Here is a 25,577-nt window from a genome sequence, read left to right on the forward strand (position 1 = left end):
CCTTTGGAGCTGCACATGTGGTGGGATGACTTGGGCGAATCAGGGCGCGACACGGTCGAGCTATACTTGGGAGGCCTCACTAGGTGGCTGAAGATTAATCCTAGGGGGATATCATAACGGGTTTGGTTACATTTTTGGAACACAGTTCACAATGTATTCCACTTCTCATATTTTGAACTCACCCCAACCTTAGAAGAGGTAGAAGGTTATATGGACATTACTGAGGGGGCTAAGGCACAAATATCTGATTACTCTAAGAGCTGTCAATACGCGCCAGTTCATGGATCTACCGAAGATAAGCAAGTGAGTCCCGTACGCTGAGTCGGATAAAATATTTCTACAGTTCATGGGCATATAGGAGGGTTCGACGATCCAAAAAGCGGGGTTTGCAGCAAAGGGAATCGGACAAAATGGGATGAACATAGGCGGTTCGCCTTCATGGTAGCATTCTGGGGCATTGTGGTGTTTCCCCGGAAAGACAGAAATATTGATTTAAAGGTGGCGGGAGTCGTCAAAACCCTGATTGCCAATAATAAAAGCACGCTTGCCCCTATGATGGTATCTGAGATGTACCGAGCTCTCATGGCTTGTAAAGCCGAGGCCGATTTCTTCGAGGGGTACAGAAGCGCAAGCAAATCCTATGTGGCAAATAAAGAGGGACTATGAGGGGAACGTCGCTATATTGAGAGAAACAATATCCAAGAGCGGATCTTTAGACAAGCCCGAGATGCCAGAATAGATAGGAAGCGCTGCTATGATCTGATGGCCCGAATGGAGAAACAGATGAATGAGTTTCAAGATCAACTCTTTTACAACGCTCAAGTGCTGGGGATGCGGAATCAACAAATAGAGCGATTGCTTATGGAAAGGGACAGAATCAAGGGAAGAATCGATGATATCGGGCACTACATCACCATAAAATGCTTAGCTTGTGAGGATATGTCCCGTACCACTTTATTTGCTTGGACAATGATTTATGTCCACCAGATCATGGAAGATTTAAAAGATCTGTAGAGGGGCCTTGCACCAAAGCCCTCGGCGATGCCGAACGACGCCCCGCGAGCGCCCAAAATTAAAAACTCTGAGACATTCACAGTTTGAAGTCTATATGTTCTTTGTCTTCAGAGTCTGTTGTCCATGTAATTTCCCTTTTGCATAAAGTCTGTAGTCTGTGTCAAGTCCGTCAGTTTCCTTTTAAAAGTGTTTTGCCTTGTAATAGATCGTTTTGCTAATGAAGATTGAAAAATCCAAAAATGGTGTCTTTGTTTTTCGCACTTGTGGTTAGAACTACGCACGGTATGATTCATGCGGGGACATGATACGTAGGCAATCCACATAAGATTCGACCACCATTAATAAGAAAAGAAAAAAATAGAAAGGGAGGACAATTACAAGAAACCGGAATGATGCACGTAACTAAAGCAAATGCATTATAGAAAGGGTTAATTACCTAGTTGCATTGCATCCTCAATGCGTGTTTTCTTATCTGTTGAAAACCCTAACGCTAACAGGTTGCTTCCATTTTGTCCTCTTTCAATAAACCAGAAAGGTGGTTGGTTGTGATTCTAGAGTAACGCTTCCCTGCAACACAAAGGCAAAAGACAATGGCAGAGAGCAACAGGACTGAGTGGGTTGGTACCAATGCCCGAAAATAGTTAGTTGAACAGGACTACAGGTTGGTAGAAGAGGTAAGAATGTTGAGACAACATGTGGCAGACATGTATCGGGCATGGATGATTGGGAAAGCGCCACCCCCGCCACCGCCTAGCTTCCTGAACTCTATCCTTACCCAAACACCTAACACAATAACGGACGATCCTCCATATCTACCCACTCATGACAGTTTTCCCATCCACCCGAATAGCTCCATCACTCATCGTCCAACTATATTTTTCCAACGCCACTACCCTCCCCAATGCTACTTTTCTCCACAGGACTCCCAAAGACATGCTTCACTTTCCAAGTACCCAGCTTCACAAAATGCCTATCCACGAGCACACCAGAAACCCCCTCGATTAGGTTTTAGGCCAAATCAGGCATTTAGGAATGAGAGGTTGCTGAAACGAGGAAAGGCTCTCGCCCCTATCGGAGAATCTTATGCAAGTCTGTTTGAAAGACTAAAATATGCTGGCCTGATTGACCCGCTCCCCGGATATACTCCAGATCCACGTGCAAGAAGCTTTGATCCTACTACACGATGTGAATACCACTCCAATGTCCCAGGGCATAGCATTGAGGTTTGTCATTCGTTGAAAAAGGAAATAGAAAGAATGATTCACGAAGGAGTGATGGCGATCGATGACAGTAATAAAGAGCATGTGAACCGTATTAGGATATTGACTAAAGTTGAAGATGTTGAAGCGGATAGTGGTCTTGATGCGAAGCTCAGTGGCTAAGATGTCGTGCTTGGTAATTGGGAAGACGCTCCTTTTTTTTGGTCAGTCAGAGCGGAGCTTTGGCGGTTCATTTTGTTGTCATTTCTGTTGTTCGGGTTACTTGTAGGGTTGTAATCCGGACATTGTCTTGAGTCAAACCCTCTTATCCTTCCATTTTTGTCACAGTGGTTTGTTTAAGTGTTGTCTAGGTTTGTTTTAGGTTTGTTCCAAGGTTTTACCCCAGTTGTTTTGCTTGTTTTGTTATATGAACCGTTTCATCGCTTGTCTAATACAAATTTCGGTCTTGTGTTACTTCTAGTCATCTTCTTTGTTTAGTTCTTTTTATCCTTTTGTTTTGTCTTTGTTCAACGCCGATTCTAGTGACATGACATGCGCGCACAGTTTGGGCCTAATATTAAAAGTTAATTATAAAGCCATTGGGAGATGATCGAGACACTTAAGGGAAATGGGAACAGCTTGAGATCATTTGAAGCCCGAGCCGTGTAAAACTGGGGTAGGTAAAACATAAAGAAAACCATAGTTAGCCATATTGACAAGGAGGTCGTTCATGGTAATGAAAGTGAGAGTGTTGCCCAACGGTGCTTTAAAAATGACAAATGAAAAGGCGAATGTATGGATATGGTTATCAAGTCTGGCACAATCAGAAGATGTGGCGAATGTTTAGTTGTGACGTTTGTGCTTGGCATATTCTGAAGATTGGTATGACGAAGGCATTTTATTCTGCTATCTCAACACTTTATCATTCGTTAACCCTTTGAGCCTTATTGGTTTTCTTTCATATCCCTCGTTCGGAATCAGTAGCAAAGACTGGAAAACACAAGCATGGAAGATAAAGAAAAAGAAAAAAAGAGGGGAAAAGAAACCAACAGAAACAACAAAACGACAAAGGAGAAGGAGAAATGAGAAAGAGAAAGAAAAAGAAAAGAAAATAATAAATAAGTGAAAAGGAAAACAAAAGGAAAAAAAGAGGAATTGGGAACTAAATTTGACCTGATTCCTCAAAGAGGATACGTAGGCGTTTCACGGCTCGGTCATAGTGTAACAAAAGAAAAAAAAGAAAAAAAGAAAGAAAAACAATCGTCAAAAATCCCCAAGCAAGAAACTGGGGCAGGAGTTGTGTTTGATGTAAAGAAATTTGGTTCCGAAGGTTGTAAAGTTTGAACCCAAATTGATTCATTTTTGAGCCGCTAATACTTTTTTCTAGCCCTATCCAAAATCCCACGTTACGGTCCAAAGAAAGACCTTTTGACCAGTCTTCGAAAGATGCCAAGTCAGGCAAATGAAAATCGAGAATAACACTCTAATCCCCGACAGAAAAGTAATAAAATGAGAGAGTCTTATCAGTGAAAACCTTCATTAGCACCTTGAGGCGGCTATAAGTTGAGAGAAAAACCAAAATGAGAGAGGCTTGATAGTGAAAACCCTTCGGGCATTACAAGTCGAATAAAAATTGAGAATCAAATTGGAAAGCACCAGACGAAGATTGTGAAAGGCGATTAACGATGGAGGATAGGCCACATGTGCATGTCATGGCCAATAGAGTGGGTATCCACATCTGATAGGTTTTACTTTGTAGTTTTTCTCGTTAGGAGTCATCTCTTCCTTTTGTCTTTTACTCCGTTCCTTTTACCTTTGTCATTTCTTCTTCTTGAGTCTCTTTGGTCAGAACAAGCGAGAAATGACTTCAAAATTTGCCATAAGCTTTCCAATTATGCAAGACGAGATCTGACTAGTACATCAAAGTGGTATAAGTCAACATGCTTTGAGGTTCGCGCAAAATACCCAAGATTGGTCCTTATCAATTCAGGGACAGTGCAACAAAGGAGGGTCAGGGGGAGTGAACCAAGGGTATATGCGATGATGAGATTGACAAAAGGGTGGACCAGTGTCAAGAATGATATCCCCCGCAGAAATCGAGGGTTATAAGGCCAAGGCCAACGGAAAAATCAAGAAAGAACAACGCGGAAAGCAATGGACATAATTGGGAAATTCATAGGAGATTCAAAGGTCTGGGAAATGCCAATTCATGGACAGTACCACAAAAGAAGATATTGGGTCTGCACCGGAAAAGGTATTTCAGTAACACAGACGACGAAGGAAGTGGTTAATCAATGAACATGCAAGATTTTCAAGTGAAATCAGCTGTCATGAAAATACATGGGGTCAGATAAGGAGATTGGAAAATGGTTAAGAGGTTTGTGAATAGGGAATCGTCAAGAAGGTCGGAAGGTATCAGCCAAGCTTCAAGATGGTCAGACGACGCATAGAAGGGAAAATGGTTGATAACATCCCCAACAGGACTATCACAACCAACCACCACATTTCAAACTGACCAAATTTTCTTTGATTTGAAGCAGGGACAGGGAATGCTACTGATGACAGAAAGATGTGCCGCAAGAAAGATTGTCAAACGGCGGCAGAAAATTTTCGTTCATTTCGAAAATTTTCGGGAAGTCTAACACAAGTTTAGTGAAAAGCGGTATCCCCAGCAGTTTTTCGGGAGAAGGAAAAACAAGTTTTAAGGAAAGAAATGTCAGGAGGAAGATAACGCGAGTTTTAAAGGAGGTAGTCTGCGAAGGAAGGAGATAACACAAAAAAAAAGGAGAAAAAGAGGAAGACCAGTTTTGCAAAAAGAAACAGTTTGCAGAGGAATGAAACATCAGTCTTAAGGGAAGTAGTCTTTGAAGGAGTAAGATAACATAATTTTGAAAAAAAGTGTTATCCCCAGCAGTTCGCAGAGAAATAAAACACCAGTTGAGGGAAGTAGTTTTGAAGAAGGAAGACAGTACCAGTTTTGAGGGAAGTAGTTTGAAAGAAAGATAATTCAAGTTAGAAAGAAGATGGTTGAGGAGGCAAGGGGAAACAATGGCGTTTTTATTTTTTCGAAGATGTTGTTGAGGTCAGGTTTAAAAAGTAGCCGTTTGGGGCTTTTTGACAGTTTGGTAGTTTCTAAAATAGCCATTTGGCCCCCAAACTTTATTTTAACCCCAAACTTTATATAATTACACTTTTTCCCATTTCTAATCTATAAATACCCCCTAATTCTTTCATTTTTACTCACCAATTCATCAATCTCTCTACTAGAATTGTTTATTTTATTGTTGAAACTTCGTGAAAAATTGTGAAGTTAGTGAATTGAAGTCTTCAAGTCTTCAACGATTTTTAATTTTCAAGAAGTTGTTCGGCAATCCGGTAAACTCGTTTCAACTCTTAAGTTTTAAGAATATATTGTTGTGTGTTTTAGTTTGCATAATTGTAATTAATATGACATTTTCTTTGAAAAAAAAATGTTTGGTAAGGGAAAAGATAAAATCGGTGAAAGTAGTGACCAACCAACTATCCTTCCCCCGGCTCCCCGACCTAGAAAAGATAAGCAAGTTGAAAGTAGTTGTCAACCTAGACGTCCTCCTCCCGTATTTTTATATATATCCATGATACTACAAGAAATTGCCTTAAAAAATAATTAAAAAACCTGCTAGGCCCGCTAAGCCCACGAGCCCGACCCGTTGAGCCCACGAAGCCTGGGACCGCCAGGCTCGGGACCATCAGAGCCCAGGCCCACGAAGTCCGGCCCGTTTGGCCCACGAAGGCCCGGGCCCGGCCTAGAATACAGTCCTAGGTCAGGAGCCCGCCTGAAAAAAGGAATGACATTTTTATTTTTTGAAGTTGTTGTTGAGGTCAGGATCCCACCTGAAGAAAGGAATGGCGTTTTATTTTTCGAAGTTGCTGATTGAAGTTAGGAGCCCGCCTGAAGAAAGGAATGACGCTTTATTTTTCGAAGTTGTTGTTGAGGTCAGGAGCCCGCCTGAAGAAAGGAATGACGTTTTATTTTTCGAAGTTGTTGTTGAGGTCAGGAGCCCGCCTGAAGAAAGGAATGGCGTTTTTATTTATTCGAAGATGTTGTTGAGGTCAGGAGCCCGCCTGAAGAAAGGAATGGCGTTTTTATTTTCGAAGTTGTTGTTGAGGTCAGGAGCCCGCCTGAAGAAGGGAATGGCGTTTTATTTTTCAAAGTTGTTGATTGAAGTCAGGATCCCGCCAAGAAAGGAATGGCGTTTTTATTTTTGAAGTTGTTGTTGAGGTCAGGAGCCCTCCTGAAGAAAGGAATGACGTTTTATTTTCAAAGTTGTTGTTGAAGTCAGGAGCCCGCCTGAAGAAAGGAATAGTGCTTTATTTTTGAAGTTGTTGTTGAAGTCAGGAGCCCGCCTGAAGAAAGGAATGACGTTTTATTTTCGAAGTTGTTGTTAAAGTCAGGAGCCCGCTTGAAGAAAGGAATGACGTTTTTATTTTCGAAGTTGTTGTTGAGGTCAGGAGCCCGCCTGAAGAGAGGAATGACATTTTATATTTCAAAGTTGTTGTCGAAGTCAGGAGCCCGCCTGAAGAAAGTAATGGCGTTTTATTTTTCTAAGATGTGTTGAAGTCAGGAGCCCGCCTGGAGAAAGGAATGGCGTTTTATATTTAAGTCTTGAAGTTGGGAGCCCGCCCATATAACAGAGGAATACATTTCAGTCTTTACATTTCAAGTTTTGAAGTCGGGGGCCCGCCCGCATAACAGAGTAATACATTGAAGTTTGAAGTCGGTAAAGCGGAGGGTTACAGCAAAAACCCCAGCATAAATTAGAGTTCAGAAGTTTGAAGGAAGACAACACTAGTCAGAAGAAGGCAGTTCAGGCTTCGAAAGAAAAATAATTCGAAGCTCACAAGAAAGAAATAAGCAATTTAGATGCGGAGATCAAGAGAGGACCTCGAGTCAACTTAGAAGCAAAGAAACATCAGAGGAAACACAAGGCAGCAAGACAGCAAGGCAACAAGGCAACAACAGTCACATGACCAAGTTTGAGAATAAATCTTTGTAATTCATAGATCATAGCTTAATATAACTTCTTTATTTTTATCACGGTGTAACAAGGAGGTCAGTAAGCAGTTAGCAGTAGTAGCAATAGCAGTAACAGTAAAACCACAGTTCATGGTAGTCCCGGCTACCGAAACTTCCCGAACTACATTGACATGATTCCCTTTTAGCCAGGGATATGTAGGAAACCTTCGAAGCAGAGGTTCGGTCAAATCTTTCAAAAATGCTTCACACGGAGTAGCCGAACGGGCAAAAAATTGCTCGTATCCGCTCACTTTATCTTTGCACGAAAATTCTTCGTGTTTCCGGACAAAGAGGGACAGCTTTGAGCACGTGATTTTTGCCCTACAAGAACTACTCCCAAAAATTCAAAATAAAATAGTTTGGTGTTGCTTGTGATTTATTTGCATTTGTCTGTGCATGTTTGTTCTATTTTTACTACTAAAAAATACAAAAATATATGTGTTGCATTTGCATTTACAATTTAGGATTAATTAACCAGTGATTTGTTTTACGAAAATGAAAAATCAAAAAATAAATAATTTACTTTGCATTTTAGCATTTAATGTCAAATTGTGTGATTTTATTGTTAATTGACATTTAATTATATGTGATAAATGTTATTAGAAGATAATTAGTATTTTTAATAAGTTAATTTGGTTTATAATTTTAGAAAATAATTTAGGAAGAAAATAAAAAGAAAAGAAAACAAAAATGAAAACTAGGAAGGAAAATCGGATTGGGCTCAAATCCCTGGCCCAATGGCATGTCCCAAACCCGGTCCAGGCGGCTCCTCTCACAGGATGGTGAAACGATGTAGTATAGGGACCAAACTACGTCATTTCAATGGCAAAAATCTCAGCCATTCAAGCAAGCCACATCCAACGGTCATAGATCAATACCCGTATCCAAGAACCGAACCCGACCCGTTTACCTCGAACCAAACCCGCCTCAGTACTTAACTAAAATGACCCCGTTTGACCCCCTAACCTAATCTAGATCGTCGATCTTCACTGATCCAACGGATCACATTAATCTCCTCTATCTAATATACCAAAATACCCCAGACCCATTACCCCCTCACATTTCCAAACACCCCCTCTGTTCAATCGTCTCTTTCAGAAGGACCAAACGACCAAAAACCCTAATAGACGCCACCATAATCCATCGCCTGAAACCCGGCGGATAGTGCTCCGTTCACCCCCAAATTCACACCCCAGCTTCCCTACGACCTCCTAAACCTAACCCCTCTAACCATTCCCCTCGAATCCTTATCAGGGCCTTCGAATCTTCAATCAAAGATCGACTAAAAAACCCTAACTAATCCAATCGATTCCAGGCTAACACCTAACGTCCACCTGACTTCCCTCGTCCCTAAACCACCCCTAGTTCCCCTCGAATCAAACCATAGTTCGTCGAATCTCAATTCGAATGAACGAACGTTGAGTTCTCAGATCAAGAGCCTGTATTGAAGATTCGAGGCCAAAATAGGTTTTATTCGTGTGTTCTCGTTTGAGAACTCGTGATTAAGACCTATTCTGACCAAAATCAAAAGATGCCGGATTTGGTTCAAGCCGAGATGGTCATTCATCGTATTTTCCATTTCCATTTGGAGTTTGTTATTTAGCTTTCATTTTCCTCATTCTTGTTTTTATCTGTTCTCTGTTTCATCTCATTTTTTTATGTGTCTTTTCGGATTAATTTCCTGTCACGTCAATTTGCTTTGGTTTGGTAATTGGTGTTGACTCATTAATTTTAGTCAATTATTGAAGCTAGTCAGTTTGTCGATTTGTTAGAACATTTCCGATTTTGCAATCGATAAATTAAGTTTGCTCGTTTGCTAAAATTAAGGATTAGTTCGTCACAATGTTTGAATCGCTTAGTCGGTCGTCACATTGTTTCGAATTGCTTGGTCAGTTGAAATGCTTTGAAAATACATGAACTTTGTTTTGGTTGTCACCTGAACCTACTCTGTCATTCCTATAAGGGTGTTCTGAATCATTAAAATCCTGGGCCTTTATTTTGTTGCTATTTGATTCAACTTGGTTCAAGCTTAAGCTGTAGTTGAGTTTGATGAATTGAATCCTACTGTTTAGGGTCTGAAATGAATCTGACATTTGTTTGAATTCAGTGTTGGTAGGATAATGTTAATTAGATAGTAGTGAGTTATAAGGTTGTATTCAACACTTAGGAGAATTGGTTATAGATGCAATCACAGGGTCTTCAGGGGTATTTTGGGGGTTTTAAAGTTTGGCAAATGGTCTTGCTAAGTGGGCTGTCAGTAAAGCACTTAATTAACATTAAACTAATACATTTGTTTAGTGCTAATGGGGAACAAAACATAATGGTGTGGGGAGGCTTAAAAAGACTTGATTAAGATATAGCATTGCCCAAACACCTTTAAACTAAACAATGAATTAGACACTTAGTAGTGGCTGTCAGGGAATATGATGTGAGACACACATTTCTTAATTCTGCCTAGTGTTAAAACAGGCTGGAAAAGGGGCTGTAGTTTGCAGATAAATAGGGGGATTTTGGACAGAGTTTAGGGGGGTCTCTTTTGAAATCAGTTTTTTTTTCTTAGAAAAGGGAGTGAGCTAAAGCATGGATATTCTTTGAGAACTTGAAAAAAAAAACAGAGACTTAAAGAGTATAAGAGTGATAAACTGGTCCTTAAAATTGAGGACCTACTGTTCCATTAAACCCTGAAGTGAAATTCTTGACTTTTAGTTACTGATTTATATTCTCCAGTTCAGTTTGGTGTACTGAAGGGTTTGAGGTTCACTGGTTGATTTCCTATTGATTTTGGGGTTCAATTAGTTGCTTGGGGTTATTTGTTGTTGTTGTTTGGTTTCACAACTAGTTCGGGGCGGTGGTCAAAGTGTTTATTCTGGTTTAAATCTGGGTTTTGAGTTGTTCTGAATTCTAAGCTGCTGATGTCGGTTACATGCTATTGCTGACCCCTTTTCCTCTTCCTATTGTTCTCAAATTTCCAGGTATTTGCTTCTTTCCTGATGTATTGGTGCTGATTTAAAGTGGAAATGCAAAAAATGGAAAAGGCTTACCTTTCTTGCCTCTTGAACCGTACCTGTTTGGACTCCATGTACTAATGCCTAAATAGTTTAGACAAAATAGCTTAATGTAATGTAGTTCTGATTTGTATACAACTGTATAACCGGACTGAAATCAGAAATAGACGTTTGGACCGATTAGCTGGTAGATTGGTGATAATCACCAACTTTGACGTAGTATGGTTTACTTGTGTAGTTTAAGTTCTGGAAAATTAATAGTTCGAAGCATGAAATGAATTCGAGAGTTATGACTTTATCTTACAATAACAAGTAGAAGATGAACAATTAATTAGGACATGAACAGTAGTTCAAGGCTATTAATTAGGATATGGGTATCAGTTTAAGGGAAGCATTACGACATTTGTTTTCAATAGTAAGTTCAGTAGTTCAGCTTTAAAATCACGGATATTTGAATATTGATCTAGTAAGGTTCATTTGAATCAATCAATCAGTTGCATCGTATTTTGGCAATACCACGTTTCCAGCTCGACTTAAACGACCCCAAATGACCCATTTGCGTAATTTGAAGTAATCCCAGTGATCATTTGCTCAATTGGAATCAAGGCGGGGATTGACAGTCCACTTCGGATAGTTTGGGCCTCCGTGCCATCCCAAATGGCCCAGGTCTTGCTCTTGATTACATGTTCATTTGGACCTGGCCCCAGGCATAGGTTTGGCCTGCCCTTTTAAGCATATTCGAATAATTATTCTTTGTATGGTTAAGGATCAAAAATTCAAATGACTCCTTGAACCCCAAATGTAGTAGTAGTATTAGAACTAATAATAAAATTAGGACTTTTCCTTTTATTTTTAGAGACAAATAAAAATAGCAATTCATAGTCGCTTTTAGGTTTGCCCTTTTAAATAATAAATAAGACGAGCCTCGCCAAACAAAAATACATAAATTGCGGGGCCCTCAATAAATGGTTAAAATAAAGCATTTAGACTTCGGGATGGGCCGTTTAGCAAAATTTCACGGCCTTACCCAAAATAATGAATACGCTAGTCGCTTTAGGCGCGCCTTTAATAATTTACTTTCTTAAACTCGGGTGCACATTTATGTGACCCAAATCCAAATCTCAACAGAGTTGAAATGTGTCAATAACCACGGGCGCATTGATGTGACGTGTTTCGAGACATATTTTCACGATGTTGCAACTCTCGTTAAAAATAATAATAATAAAAGCAGTAAACAGTTAAAATTTGTACATAGGTTCAACATGTATTAAAATCAGATAAATAAGCCGAATATGACAGTTGAGCGACCGTGCTAGAACCACGGAACTCGGGAATGCCTAACACCTTCTCTCGGGTTAACAAAATTCCTTACTCGGATTTCTGGTTCGCGGACTGTAATACAGTGTCAATCTTTTTCTCGATTCGGGATTCAACCGGTGACTTGGGACACCATAAATCTCCCAAGTGGCGACTCTGAATTAAATAATAAATCCCGTTTTGATTGTCCTTTAATTGGAAAAAACTCCCTCCGTGCCCTTATGGGGGCGCGGGTGAAAAAGGGAGGTGTGACACCTACTGAACCTTCAGATCCCGATTCCGAGGTCGTTTACTCTGAAATCCAATCTTAGTCAATTATTTCAACTTAAAGCTTCCGATATGAGAATTCCCTTTCCAAAACAACTATGAATTCCCCCGAATTCATTTCCGACCATGCGTACAAGTCATAATACATGAAGTGAAGTTGCTCATGGCCCCAAACTGCTGAACGATGTGCTAGAGCTCAAAACTACCGGTCTGGTCATTACAGGTTTAGTCCGTTCAAGTTTTGTCAACCGGTTAACTGGACCGGTCAACTAAAATTACTATTCATCCGGTTAACCGGACCGGACCGGACCAGACCGATTTAACGGTAACAAATTTTTTTTTCTTCTTTTTTTTATTTGTGGGCCTAAATCAGACCGTTGGCAACGGTCCATTTCCTATTATGGCCATTGCCCAACGGTTGAATTGCACAAATAGCCTTTTTTTAAAAATTAGCACCCTTTTGAAAAACTATAAATACACTTCCCATCTTCTTCATTTCTTCACTCATCTCTCATTTCTCAATCTCAATTCTTATAATCTCATATTCTCTTATTTCTCTCATTCTTTCAATCTTCACATATTAAAGTGCAATCAACTATTTGGCTCTTTTTTGGAATTTAATTTATCGTAGTATTTATTATTTGAAGTTTGAACAATTGAACTTCAAAATTGGAACAAGTGTCGTTTCTTCGTGGTAATATTGGAGTTACGAAATCATCAAGTGCTCAATTTATTGCCAAATTTGGTGCACTCCCTCCAACTCTTTCTCTTATTTACTATTTTATTTGCATATTTAATTGTTGCTAGTAGTTAATTTTTTACAATATGTTTAATGCTATAAAAAGAGTTTGTAATAAGGTTACTAATCGGGGAAATAAAAAAAGAGGTAGTACTTCTGGTTCAGCATCTGGTAGTAATTTAAATGACTCTACACATGTTTCTGAAACATTACCTGATAATAATATAGGTTATGAATTACAAGAAAATATCGGTATAGAAGATAATGAATTAGAAATGGAAGATGAGATAACACTTACACCTAGCAGTGTTGGAGCTGGTAGCAGGGGTGTTGGTCGTGGTGCTAGTAGTAGACCACATGTGGCCCCGACTACTAATCGGAGAAAAAGAAGTAAGGTTGAATTTTTTTTGATGAAATAGAAGGTACTGATAGAGTTAAATGCAAACTTTGTAATGATACTTTTAAACATAAGACTGGAGGAAGTTTAAGGGGAGACTGGGACACTTAGTAGACATATGAGAATTGAGCATCTCATAGAATGGGGCGCTGATGTGTCATGACCCCAGTTCGCCCTCCGTGAACCATCGTGATTGCACCTAGTCTCTATGACTAGGTAAGACTAAATTTGTGGAAGAAAATCAAAATTTACGGAAGTAAAACAATTTTAAACAGAAATAAAGTAGTAACAGTGTTTAAATGTGCCGCTCGACATACACCATATTTATATAGATCTCAAAACCAATATCTAAATCCAAGACCCGGAAACCCATGAATCACAAGCTAAGATCAATACTACATAGCTCTAACTCCGGAACGTCTAATAAGAACAGAAAACTACAGAAGGGATAAATACTAAAAGTAGGAATAGAAAAGGACTTCTCGGTCTGAGGACGCGGCAAATGTACCCCGAAGTCTCTAGAGCAGTCACCTCCTCAAAGATGATATGCATGAGTAGCGGTACCTGGATCTGCACATGAAAAACATGCGCAGAAGAGGCATGAGTACACCACAGCGGTACTTAGTAAGTGCCAAGCCTAACCTCGGTTGGGTAGTGACGAGGAAGGTCAGGGCCCTACTGAGGTTAAGTAGATAATAAGATGGCAGGATAAGATAAATAGTACAATTTAGAATCTACAGTAAGAATCTACACGGGATAACAAGGAGTACAATAACGGAAATAGAAATAAAGGCAAACACCAGGAAGTACCACTCATAACAAGGATGATAGCCAGGGATCTCTTGGTATCCTGAGGATCTCTTGGTATCCTCAATATATGCTAGGGATCACTTGGTATCCCGAGGATCTCTTGGTATCCTCAATATATGCTAGGGATCTCTTAGTATCGCGAGGATCTCTTGGTATCCTCTACATACGTGTCAGGGATCTCTTGATATCCCGCGCCTCAATTTAGATCATAATTACGTAAAGGGGATCTCTCGGGATGTCGTCCCGTAGTCCCAAAGTAAAAACACACAGCAGCAACACAAGAACACCTAATTAAACTAAATTTCGTACCAAGTAAGCCGTTAATGCTAGCCTGACATGCTTCACATAATGCAATTAAGGCAGCTTAAGCAAATAGGCAATTAAGTCAACTAAACATGCTTTTCTAAACTAGCAACAAGCTAAATTCACAAGTAGAATAAAACAGGAAAAAGAACTCAATTGAAATACTTAAGGAGAAACCGGATTTTTCAACAATTAGCTCAAGTACGCGCTCGTCACCTCACGTACAAGGCATTTCAATTATCAAATATATCATATCCTAAGGGAAAAGTCCCCCACACAAGATTAGCCAAGCCACTTACCTCGAACTGACTCAAAAATCAATCCGAAACCACGCGCTTGCCACGAGTACTCGACTCCAAATGACCCAAATCTATTCAATTCAATTGCATAATGTAAATAACCTTCAAGTAACTGATTCTACAATTAAAGTCTAAGCTAATACGCGAAATTATATAAAATGACCAAAACGCCTCTCGGGCCCACGTCTCGGAATCGAGTGAAATTTACATTTTTAGAAACCTCGTACTCTAGCGAGTCTATACATAACAAGAACACTGAAATCGGAGTCCAAATTACCCCTCAAATCCTCATTTAAATACCTCTTAAACTCAAGCCCTAATTACCCATTTTTTTCCAAATTGCTCACCACTAATTAAGTCTTTAATCGCATAAAAACGAGTTATGAAGTCAAGGACGTTACCCGCGATTTCCCTTTATTTTCCTCAAAAATCTCTCTAAAAAACTTCAAACCCGGATGAAAATGGTGAAAGAACCCCTCAATTTCGTAAAGGCAACTATTTATATGTTCTGGCCAATGATTTCCGCATCTAATGCGGTCCCGCTTCTGCGGAATTAATGTCGCATCTGCGACTTTTCACTTAAATGGCCAATTTCCACATCTGCAACTCCCAACTCACATATGTGGGTCCGCTTCTGCGGAAAATCCCTCACATCTGCGGAACCTGCTGAAGAGACCAAAATGCGCTTCTGCGATGTAATAGTCGCTTTTGCGGCTCCGCATCTGCGGTCCCTAAACCGCAAATGCAAAAATATCAGAAGACCAGCTGCTGCACAACTTCAACTCCAAAATTTTCTCCGTTAACCATCCGAATTCATCCCGAGACCCCCGAGACCTCAACCAAAGGCATCTACATATCCTAAAACCTTATTCAAACTTGTACAAATCTTCAAAACACTTCAAACAACATCAAAACAACCAAAACACATGGGATTCAAGCCTAAGTTTCTAAAATCTTTCGAATTCCATTTTCGATCAAAAACCCAACCAAAACATGTCCGAATGACCTGAAAGTTTGCACACACAACCCAAATGACGTAATGAAACTACTGCAACTCTCGGAATTCCATTCCGACCCTCGAATCAAAATCTCATTATCGAACCGGAAACTTCCAAAATTCAACTTTCGGCATTTCAAGCCTAAATTTGATACGGACCTCTAAAACACCATTCGATCACGCTCCTAATCCCAAAATACCCAACAGAGCTAACGGAACCATCGGATTTCCATTCGAAGGTTGTCTTCACACTGTTCCGACTACGGTCAACTTTCCAACACTTAAACTCTCATTTAGAGACTAAGTGTCCCAAAACTCCCTGAAACTCAAAACCGGACATCCTGAAAAATTACGTTAGCAGAAATAAACTTGGGGAAAGCAGTTAATAGGGGATAGGGGCATTAATTCTTAAGATGATCGGCCGGGTCGTCACATGATGGAGATGAATATCAAGTAACTCTAAACCCTACTACTGGAGGACTTATGAAATATAATAAAATGAAGGATCGTGAGGAGTTAGCAAAAATGGTTGCTTTGCGTTGTCTACCTTTTTCTTTTGCTTCTTCATCATATCTTGTTATGTATATTCAAAGGATTTACAATCCTTTATTTAAAGGTATACCTAGAAGTACTTGTAGATCTGATATCTTTAGACTTTATGGACAATATCAAACATACATACGTTATTTGTTTAGACACCTTCCTTGTAGAGTTTCTCTAACTTCTGATATTGGCCATGCTGTTAATGGAAATGATTATTTGACAATTACATGTCATTGGATAAATGGTAATACTTGTATGCAAAAATGTATTATCGCTTTTAAATATGATGAAGATCAGAGTCATACTGCTGCATTTATAAGTACTACTATTTGTGAAGTTGTTGAATTTTATAATCTCAAGCAAAAAGTATTGTGTATGTCTTTTGATAATGCTTCTAACAATAATGCCGCAATTTCAATATTAAAACTGCATTTGCAACCACCTCTTGATGAAAATTTTCATGTTAGGTGTGCATGTCATGTTTGATGTTTATAATTTAATTGTTAAAAGTGGCCTTGATTTATTTTCAACTGAGATTACTCATGTTAGAAGAACAATTTGTGTTATTCAAGCAAATAATAGACAATCTAGAATAAAGGAATTTAAGAATAAGTGTATCCAGTATAACCTTAAACCTAGATTCATGCCAGAAGAAATTGTTACTAGATGGAATTATACATATATATTTTTAAAATGCTACTACAAATATAAATTTCCAATAACTGAAGTTGCTAATGCGCATTGTACTGATCCAAACCGTATGTTAACAACTACTACTTGGGAGGTCATTAATGATGTTGTTAAATTTTTACATAAATTTTATACAACTACTGTTGAGTTTTCTGGAGCATATTACCCTACTGTTACTATGGCTTTAGTACATATAGCTGAAATTTCTTTTCTACTCTTTGAATTTAAGAAGAAAGAAAGATATAGGGATGTTGTTGAAAAAATGCAAGCAAAATTCAAAAAATATTTCTTTCCAATTCCTCCGATTTACTTAATTGGTGTTGTTTTAAATCCTTCTATTAAGATGTCTTATTGTCACTAATTAATGAATACTTTATATACTTATATGGAGATTGGACCAACTGAAGCCCGAGATTGGACCAACTAAAATCTCAAATATATATGTTCGTATGAACAAGCTAAATGATTCTTTACAACAATTATATAATTATTATGCAAATATAATTGATGATGATGCTCTTAATGTCGGTAATGTTAATCACATTATGCATTGTACCACTTCTACTATTATAGATGATGATGAACGCCTTGATAGTTTTAATATTTTTTCTACATTTTTTAACACTCAAACCAGTAGCAGGAACATTGATGAACTCCAATTCTACTTGCAAAAGCAAAAAGAGCCTCGCACAAAGGAATTTTCACCGTTGGGATGGTGGCATGAGAATGGAAAGCAATTTCCTATTCTTTCCGCTATGGCTCGGGATGTGCTGAATGTGCCAATTTCAACTGTTGCATCAGAGAGTGCATTTATCCAAGCAAGATAACAACTTGGAGACACCCGTCACTCATTGGGAAGCAATGCTTTGGAAGTTTTAGTACGTTTCAGAGATTGGATTAGATCAGAACAAAGAAATCAAGGACGTGAAGATGTTGATAGCCCAGTGTGATGACCCAAAATGGGCATCACTTGTGTTGCAAGTGAATTCAATGTTCCGAGACCTAAAAACCTCCTTTTTACCTTACCTTGATTTATGTGCATGGTCCGGACCTATATCCGAAAAGCCTTCTATGCGAAAATATGAGAAATAGAAATTTCTAGAGTTAAAAATTTGATTATGGTTGACTTTGGTCAACATTTTGAGTAAACGGACCCGGATTCGTGTTCCGACGATCCCAGGAGGTCCGCAGTAAAATATGGAACTTGGGCGTATGCCCGAAAATGAATTCTGAGGTCCCGAGCCTTAGAAATCAATATTTGAAAGAAATTATTTTACTGAATTATCTAAGAAATGAAGAAAAGAATTAATGTTTGAAATCATTTTTATCGGGCCCGTATTTTGGTTCCAGAGCCCGGTACAAACTTGTTATAGTATTTAAAAGATAACTGTGAAATTTGGTGAAAACGGAGTTTATTTGACGTGAGTTGTACTTCCGGTTGAAGAGTTATGAACTTTGAGAGTTCTTGATGAAAATGTTGAGTTTTGAGGTTTAATTCATGATTTTACATGTTATTTTGATGATGTGATCAGTAGGTCCATATGATATCTTTGAGTTAGTATGCGCACTTGGTTTGGAGTTCCGAGGGCTCGGGTGAGTTTCGGGTAGGTTCCGGGATGTCATAGGCTTAAAACATGGATGTTTCAGGTTTAGAGGAGTGCAAATCTCTGAACCCGCCAGTGCTAACCGCATTGGTTTTGGTGCTATCCGCGGTTGGGCGGTGCGGCCGCACTCGATTTTGTGTGGTCCGCACAGGTTCACTGGTCCGACTTCGAAAGCCTATATCTTTTGATAACAAGGAATTTTGAGATGATTCAAAAACAAAAGTTGTAGCACTTTGTGTCTAGTTTCCAGAAAGGTAAAGAAATCACAATCTGGACATATGTAGAGAAGGTTATGGCCAAAATACTAAAGCATGTCACTGCAGTCCACATGGAGAGTTGTGTTGCCGCACTCGATTTTGTGTGGTCCGCACAGGGGGTCTGAGAGAGGTATATTAAAACAGAATTTTCAGTTATTTTCATTTTTCAAAACCCCAAAAACATAAGAGGCGATTTTTCAAACAACCTTTCTTCTCCAAAATATTGGTAAGTGATTTCTAACTCATTTTCTTTACTTCTTAACTTCTTTTTACAAGATTTCATCCTAAAATCTAGGGTTTTCATGATGGAATTGGGAACTTTGGGAAAACCTAGAATATTGAAATTTGGGGAGTTAGACCTCAAATTGAGGTCGAATTCCAAAACAAATTATATATTTGGGTTCGTGGGGGAATGAGTAATCGGGTTTTGGTTTGAACCTCGGGTTTTGACCATGTGGGCCCGGAGGTGATTTTTGACTTTTGGGTAAAACTTTGAAAAAACTCATTTTCGTGCGTTGGGGTTGATTCATTTAGCATTTTTGATGTAATTAAGTAACTTGTGACTAGATACGAGCGAATTGGTGGTGGAATCAAGGGGTAAAGCTATAGTTGAAACGTGAATTGTGTTCGTGGCATCGAGGTAAGTGTTTGGTCTAACCTTAGATTGAGGGATTAGGAGTTTTGTCTTATTTGCTACGTGTTAATTATGGAGTACGATGTATCGGCATGCTGACGAGTATCTATACGTAGGTGTCAAGCATGCACGTGAATCTTGTATTGTAATTGTTATGACTCAGTTGTAAATTATTGCACTTCACATTTTATTGAAATAGTATTGTTCCCTTACCGGGATGTTATTGAAATATCATTGTTCCCTTGCCGGGATGTTATTGAAATATTATTGTTCCCTTGCTGGGATATTGTTATATTGCTCTTGTTCCCTTGCCGGAATGTTGTTATATTGATCTTGTTCCCTTGCCGGGATTCTTTGTGATTGTTGTCGATTTGTAACTGGGATCAGGTGGCACACCTGCCACAAGATAAATGAAATAGGAGTGGATGGCACGCCTTCCAAGAGATAAATGAAATGGGAGCGGGTGGCACACCTGCCATGATATAAATGAAATGGTAGCGGGTGGAAGACTTCCACGAGATAAATGAAATGGGAGCGGGTGGCACGCCTGCCACGAGATAAATGAAATGGGAGCGGGTGGCACGCCTGCCACGAGATATATGAAATGGGAGGGGGTTGCACGCCTGTAAGAAGATGTGAAATGAAAGTGAATTATGCCTTTGTTTCCCTTATCCTTGTTAGCAGTTGGATTTTGGTTCCTTTATAATTCTCTTGATATTCTGTTTTTACCTGTTATTCCCCGAAGCATGCCTTCCCCCTCCCATCTTTACTTGTTTATTCCTGCTTTACTTTCCGCTGTATATTATATAACTGTACAGGTTTATTTGGTGGTCTGGTCCTAGCCTCGTCACTACCTCGCCGAGGTTAGGCTAGGCACTTACCAGCACATGGGGTCGGTTGTACTGATACTATACTCTACACTATATGCAGATCCCGGAGCAGCTCTTGGACCGTAGTGTGGAGGCTACCTTTAGTCCATGCGGAGATCCACGGTAGACCTGCAGGCGTCCGCAGGCCCTGGCGCCTCCTCTATCCTTTATGTCGTATTTCATCTCTTTACTTCAAAAACAGTGTGTCTTTTATTTTCAGATCTTGTATTTAGCAATCTTAGATCGTCTGTGGTACTGTGACACCAGTTTTGGATGATTAAGGCTTAAGGAGTTGTATTAGATTCACATTTCAGATATTTTACTACATTTATTCCTCTTAACAAAATTTTCGCTGTTTTTCACATTATTGCTTTATAAATGCTAAAAGGGTATAAAAATAGATAAAGGTAGTCTGTTCAACAATTGGCTTGCCTAGCTCACATTAGTAGGCGTCATCACGACTCTCGAGGGTGGGAAATCCAGGCCGTGACAAGTTGGTATCAGAGCTCTAGGTTACATTGGTCTCACAGTTCACAGGCAAGCTTAGTATAGTCTGAGGGATCGGTACAGAGACGTTTGTATTTATCCCCAGAGGCTATAGAGTTAGGAAAAAAATACATTTATTCCTTCTTGTCGTGCGGTTTGGTTTCTCAACTCTAATCAAATTTCTACTTTGTTCTTTCGTAGATGAAGTGACACGCGCTTCCTCATCTACTGGCCAGCAGCCTGAGCCCCCAGCAGTAGTTCCCACGAGGAGTAGAGGGTGAGGCCGAGGTAGGGGCAGAGCTCAGCCTAGAGCAGCAGCACCAGCGGCGGAGCCTCAGGTTGACTTTGATGATAAGGTTCCGGCCCTGGCAGTTCCGGTGGGCCCAACTCAAGTCTCAGAGGGGTTTATTGCTACCCCAGTACTCCAGGATGATCTGGTCCGTCTAGTGGGCCTTATGGAGAGTGTCACCCGGGCAGGTTTGCTTCCTGTAGCACCAGCCATCTCTCAGGCTGGAGGAGGAGCCTAGACTCCTACTACTCGCACTCCAGAGCAGGTAGCTCCTTTATTTCAGACTCTAGCGCTCAGCTAGTTGGAGCAGTTCGGCCGGGTGTGGTAGCTCAGACTGGTGATGGAGCAGCTATGTCTGTCGATGCTTTGTGGAGATTGGACAGGTTCACCAAGCTTTTCACTACTACTTTCAGCGGTGCATCTTCTGAGGATCCCCATGATTATCTAGATAGCTGTCATAAGGTTCTCAGGAACATAGGGATAGTGGAGACCAACGGGGTCGATTTTGCTACTTATCGATTATCTGGATCTGCCAAGACATGGTGGAGAGATTATTGCTTGGCTAGACCAGCCGGATCACCAGCTTTGACTTAGGAGCAGTTTACTCAGTTATTTCTGGAGAAGTTTCTCCCTATTACTCAGAGAGAGATCTATCAGAGGTAGTTTGAGCGTCTCTAGCAGGGTTCTATGACTGTTACTCAGTATGAGACCAGATTCATTGACTTGGATCGTCATGTTCTTGTCATATTTCCCACCGAGAGAGAGAGGGTGAGGAGGTTCATTAATGGACTTATTCAGCTGATTCGTCTTCAGATGGCTAGGGAGACTGGGAGTGAGATATCTTTCTAGGAGGCGGCCAATGTGGCCCGGAGAGTTGAGATGGTTCTATCGCAGGGAGGTGGCCAGGGGTCTGACAAGAGGCCTCGTCATTTAGGCCGATTCAGTGGTACCTCGTCTGGAGGTAAGGATTCATATGGTAGAGGCCATCCTCCTAGGCCTTTTTAGTTAGCACTTCAGGTTTCTCACGGTGCTTCAGGTGATTCTCAGATGCAGTATTCTGATCAGCAGTCCTACAGTGCACCACCAGCTCCTATCAGTGCACTACCGCTTTAGAGTTTCCTCGGTCATCAGCCCCAGCAGCCGAGGGCTTGTTTTACTTCTGGCGGCACGAGGCACATTGCTAGGTATTGCCCTCGAGCATCAAGTAGCTCTCAGCATCAAGGTTCATGTGCCATAGTTCAGGCATCGAGTGTTCCACAGCCCGCCCAGCCAGCTAGAGGTAGGGGTAGAGGTGCTAGAGGTGGAGGTGGAGGTATTAGAGGTGGAGCTCTGGCCGCTAAAGGTGGAGGCCAGCCAGCAACAGGCCATCCCAAAGATGTAATTCAGGGTGGTGGGGCCCAACCCCGATGTTATGCTCTTCCAGCCAGGTCCGAGGTTGAGGCTTCCGATACAGTTATCACAAGTACGGTTCTGGTTTGTAGTAGGGATGCATCAGTGTTATTTGATCCAGGGTCTATATACTCTTATGTGTCATCTTATTTTGCATTGTATCTGGTCATGCCTAGTGATTCTTTGAGTGCTCCTCCTTATGTGTCTACACCAGTGGGTGATTCTATTGTGGTATATCGAGTCCATCGTTCATGTGTAGTTGTAATTGGAGGTCTTGAGACTCGTGTAGATTTGCTTCTTCTAGACATGGTCGATTTCGATGTTATATTAGGGATGGACTGATTATCACCTTACCACGCTATCTTGGACTCTCATGCCAAGACTGTAACCTTAGCCTTGCCAGGTTTACCTCGTTTAGAGTGGAAAGGGACTCCTGGTCATTCTAGCCACAGTGTTATCTCATATATGAAGGCTCGGCGTATGGTCGAGAAGGGATGTTTGGAATATTTGTCCTATGTTCGTGATTTTAGTGTTGAGGTTCCTGCTATTGATTATGTGCCCAATGTTCGTGAGTTTCCTGAGGTATTCCCTTCAGACCTGCCGAGTATGCCACCCTACAGGGATATTGATTTTTGCATTGATTTGGCTCTGGGCACTCAGCCCATTTCTATTCCGCCGTATCGTATGGTCCTGCCTGAGTTGAAAGAGTTGAAGGAGCAGTTGCAATACTTGCTTGAGAAGGGTTTCATTATATCCAGTGTTTCACCTTAGGGTGCGCCGGTGTTGTTTGTTAAGAAGAAGGATAGATCGATGAGAATGTGTATTGATTACCGGTAGTTGAACAAGGTTACAATCAAGAATAAGTATCCATTGCCGAGGATTGATGATTTGTTTGATCAGCTTCACGGTGCCAAGGTATTTTCGAAGATTGACTTGAGATCTGGCTACCATCAGTTGAGGATTAGGGCATCTGATGTCCCTAAGATAGCGTTTCGCACTCGATACGAGCATTATGAGTTCTTGGTGATGTCATTCGGGTTGACGAATGCCCCAGTAGCTTTTATGGATTTGATGAACTGAGTATTCAGGCCTTACTTGGATTCTTTCGTGATAGTCTTCATTGATGATATTTTGATATATTCCCGTAGCTGGGAGGAGCACGAGCAGCATCTTAGAGTGGTTCTTCAGACCTTGAGGGATAGTCAGTTTTATGCTAAGTTCTCGAAATGTGAGTTCTTGTTGAGTTCAGTTGCATTCCTAAGTCATGTTGTATCAGCAGAGGGTATTCAGGTTGATCCGAAGAAGATTGAAGCAGTCAAGAACTGGCCTAGACCAACATCAGCTATAGAGATTCGGAGTTTCTTAGGGTTGGCAGGCTACTATCATCGGTTCGTGGAGGGATTTTCATCTATCGCAGCCCCGATAACCAGGTTGACCCAGAAGGGTGCCCAGTTCAGATTGTCAGACGAGTGTGAGGAAAGCTTTCAGAAGCTCAAGACAGCGCTGACTACGACACTGGTGTTGGTTTTGCCCACAGGTTTAGGGCCATATACAGTTTATTGTGATGTATCTCGTATTGGGCTTGGTGCGGTGTTGATTCAGGATGGCAAAGTCATTGTTTATGCTTCACGGTAGTTGAAGATTCATGAGAAGAATTGTCTGGTTCATGATTTAGAGTTGGCAGCCATTGTTCATGCGTTGAAGATTTGGAGGCATTATCTATATGGCGTGGCATGTGAGGTGTTCACGGATCACAAGAGTCTGCAGTACTTGTTCAAGCAGAAGGAGTTGAATTTGAGGCAGAGAAGGTGGTTGGAGTTGTTAAAGGACTATGATATCACCATCTTATATCATCCGGGAAAGTCCAATGTGGTGGTTGATGCTTTGAGTAGGAAGTCAGCCAGTATGGGCAGTCTTGCTTATATTCCGGTCGGTGAGAGACCGCTTGCTTTGGATGTTTAGGCTTTGGCCAATCAGTTCGTGAGGTTGGATGTTTTTGAGCCCAGCCATGTGTTAGCTTGCACAGTTGCTCGTTCTTTATTATTGGAGCGTATCCGTGATCGGCAGTACGATGATCCCCATTTATGTGTCCTTAGAGACACGGTGCAACACGGAGGTGCCAAGCAGGTTACTTTAGGTGATGATGGAGTTTTGAGATTGCAGGGTCGAGTTTGTGTGCCTAATGTGGATGGGCTCAGAGAGTTGATATTAGAGGAGGCCCATAGTTCCCGGTACTCTATTCACCCTGGCGCCGCAAAGATGTATCAGGATTTGCGGTATCAATACTGGTGGAGAAGGATGAAGAAGGACATTGTTGCATATGTGGCTCGGTGTTTGAACTATCAGCAGGTTAAGTACGAGCATCAGAGGCCTGGTGGTTTGTTCTAGAAGATTGAGATTCCTGAGTGGAAGTGGGAGCGGATCACTATGGACTTCGTAGTTGGACTCTCACGGACTCAGAGGAAGTTCGATGCAGTGTAGGTTATTGTTGATAGGCTGACCAAGTCAGCGCATTTCATTCCTGTGGCAGTCTCCTATTCTTCCGAGAGGTTAGCTGAGATCTATATCTGGGAGACTGTTCGTCTTCATGGTGTTCCCGAGTCTATCATTTCGGACCTAGGTACGCAGTTTACCTCACATTTCTGGAGAGCAGTTCAGCGAGAGTTGAGCACACGGGTTGATTTGAGCATAATATTTCATCCTCAGACGGACAGGCAGTCCGAGCGGACCATTCAGATTTTGGAGGATATGCTCCGAGCTTATATCATTGACTTTGGAGGCTCGTGGGATCAATTTTTGCGTTTAGTAGAGTTTGCCTACAACAACAGCTGCCAGTCAAGTATTCAGATGGCTCCTTATAAGGTTTTATATGGTAGGCGATGTCGGTCTCCAGTTGGATGGTTTGAGCCGGGAGAGGCTCGATTGTTGGGTACGGATCTAGTGTAGGATGCCTTGGACAAGGTCAGGATCATTCAGGATAGGCTTTGTACAGCTCAGTCCAGGCAAAAGAGCTATGCCGATTGCAAGGTTCGAGATTTGGCTTTCATGGTTGGTGAGCGGGTATTGCTTCTAGTGTCGTCTATGAAAGGCATGATGAGATTTGGGAAGAAGGGCAAGCTTAGCCCTAGGTTTATTGGCCCGTTTGAGATTCTTGATCGAGTGAGAGAGGTGGCTTATAGACTTGCGTTGCTGCCGACCTTATCAGCCGTGCATCCAGTGTTTCATGTGTCCATGGTTTGGAAGTATCACGGCGATCCATCCCACGTGTTAGATTTTAGCACTGTCCAGTTGGCCAAGGACTTGTCCTATGAGGAGGAGCTGGTAGCTATTCTAGACCAGCAAGTTCGTCAGTTGAGGTCAAAGAATTTCCCTTCTGTTCGTGTTCTGTGGAGATGTCAGCCTGCTGAGGCATC

Source organism: Nicotiana tabacum, chromosome 16, assembly GCF_000715075.1.
Source record: "Nicotiana tabacum cultivar K326 chromosome 16, ASM71507v2, whole genome shotgun sequence".
Lineage (NCBI taxonomy): Eukaryota > Viridiplantae > Streptophyta > Magnoliopsida > Solanales > Solanaceae > Nicotiana > Nicotiana tabacum.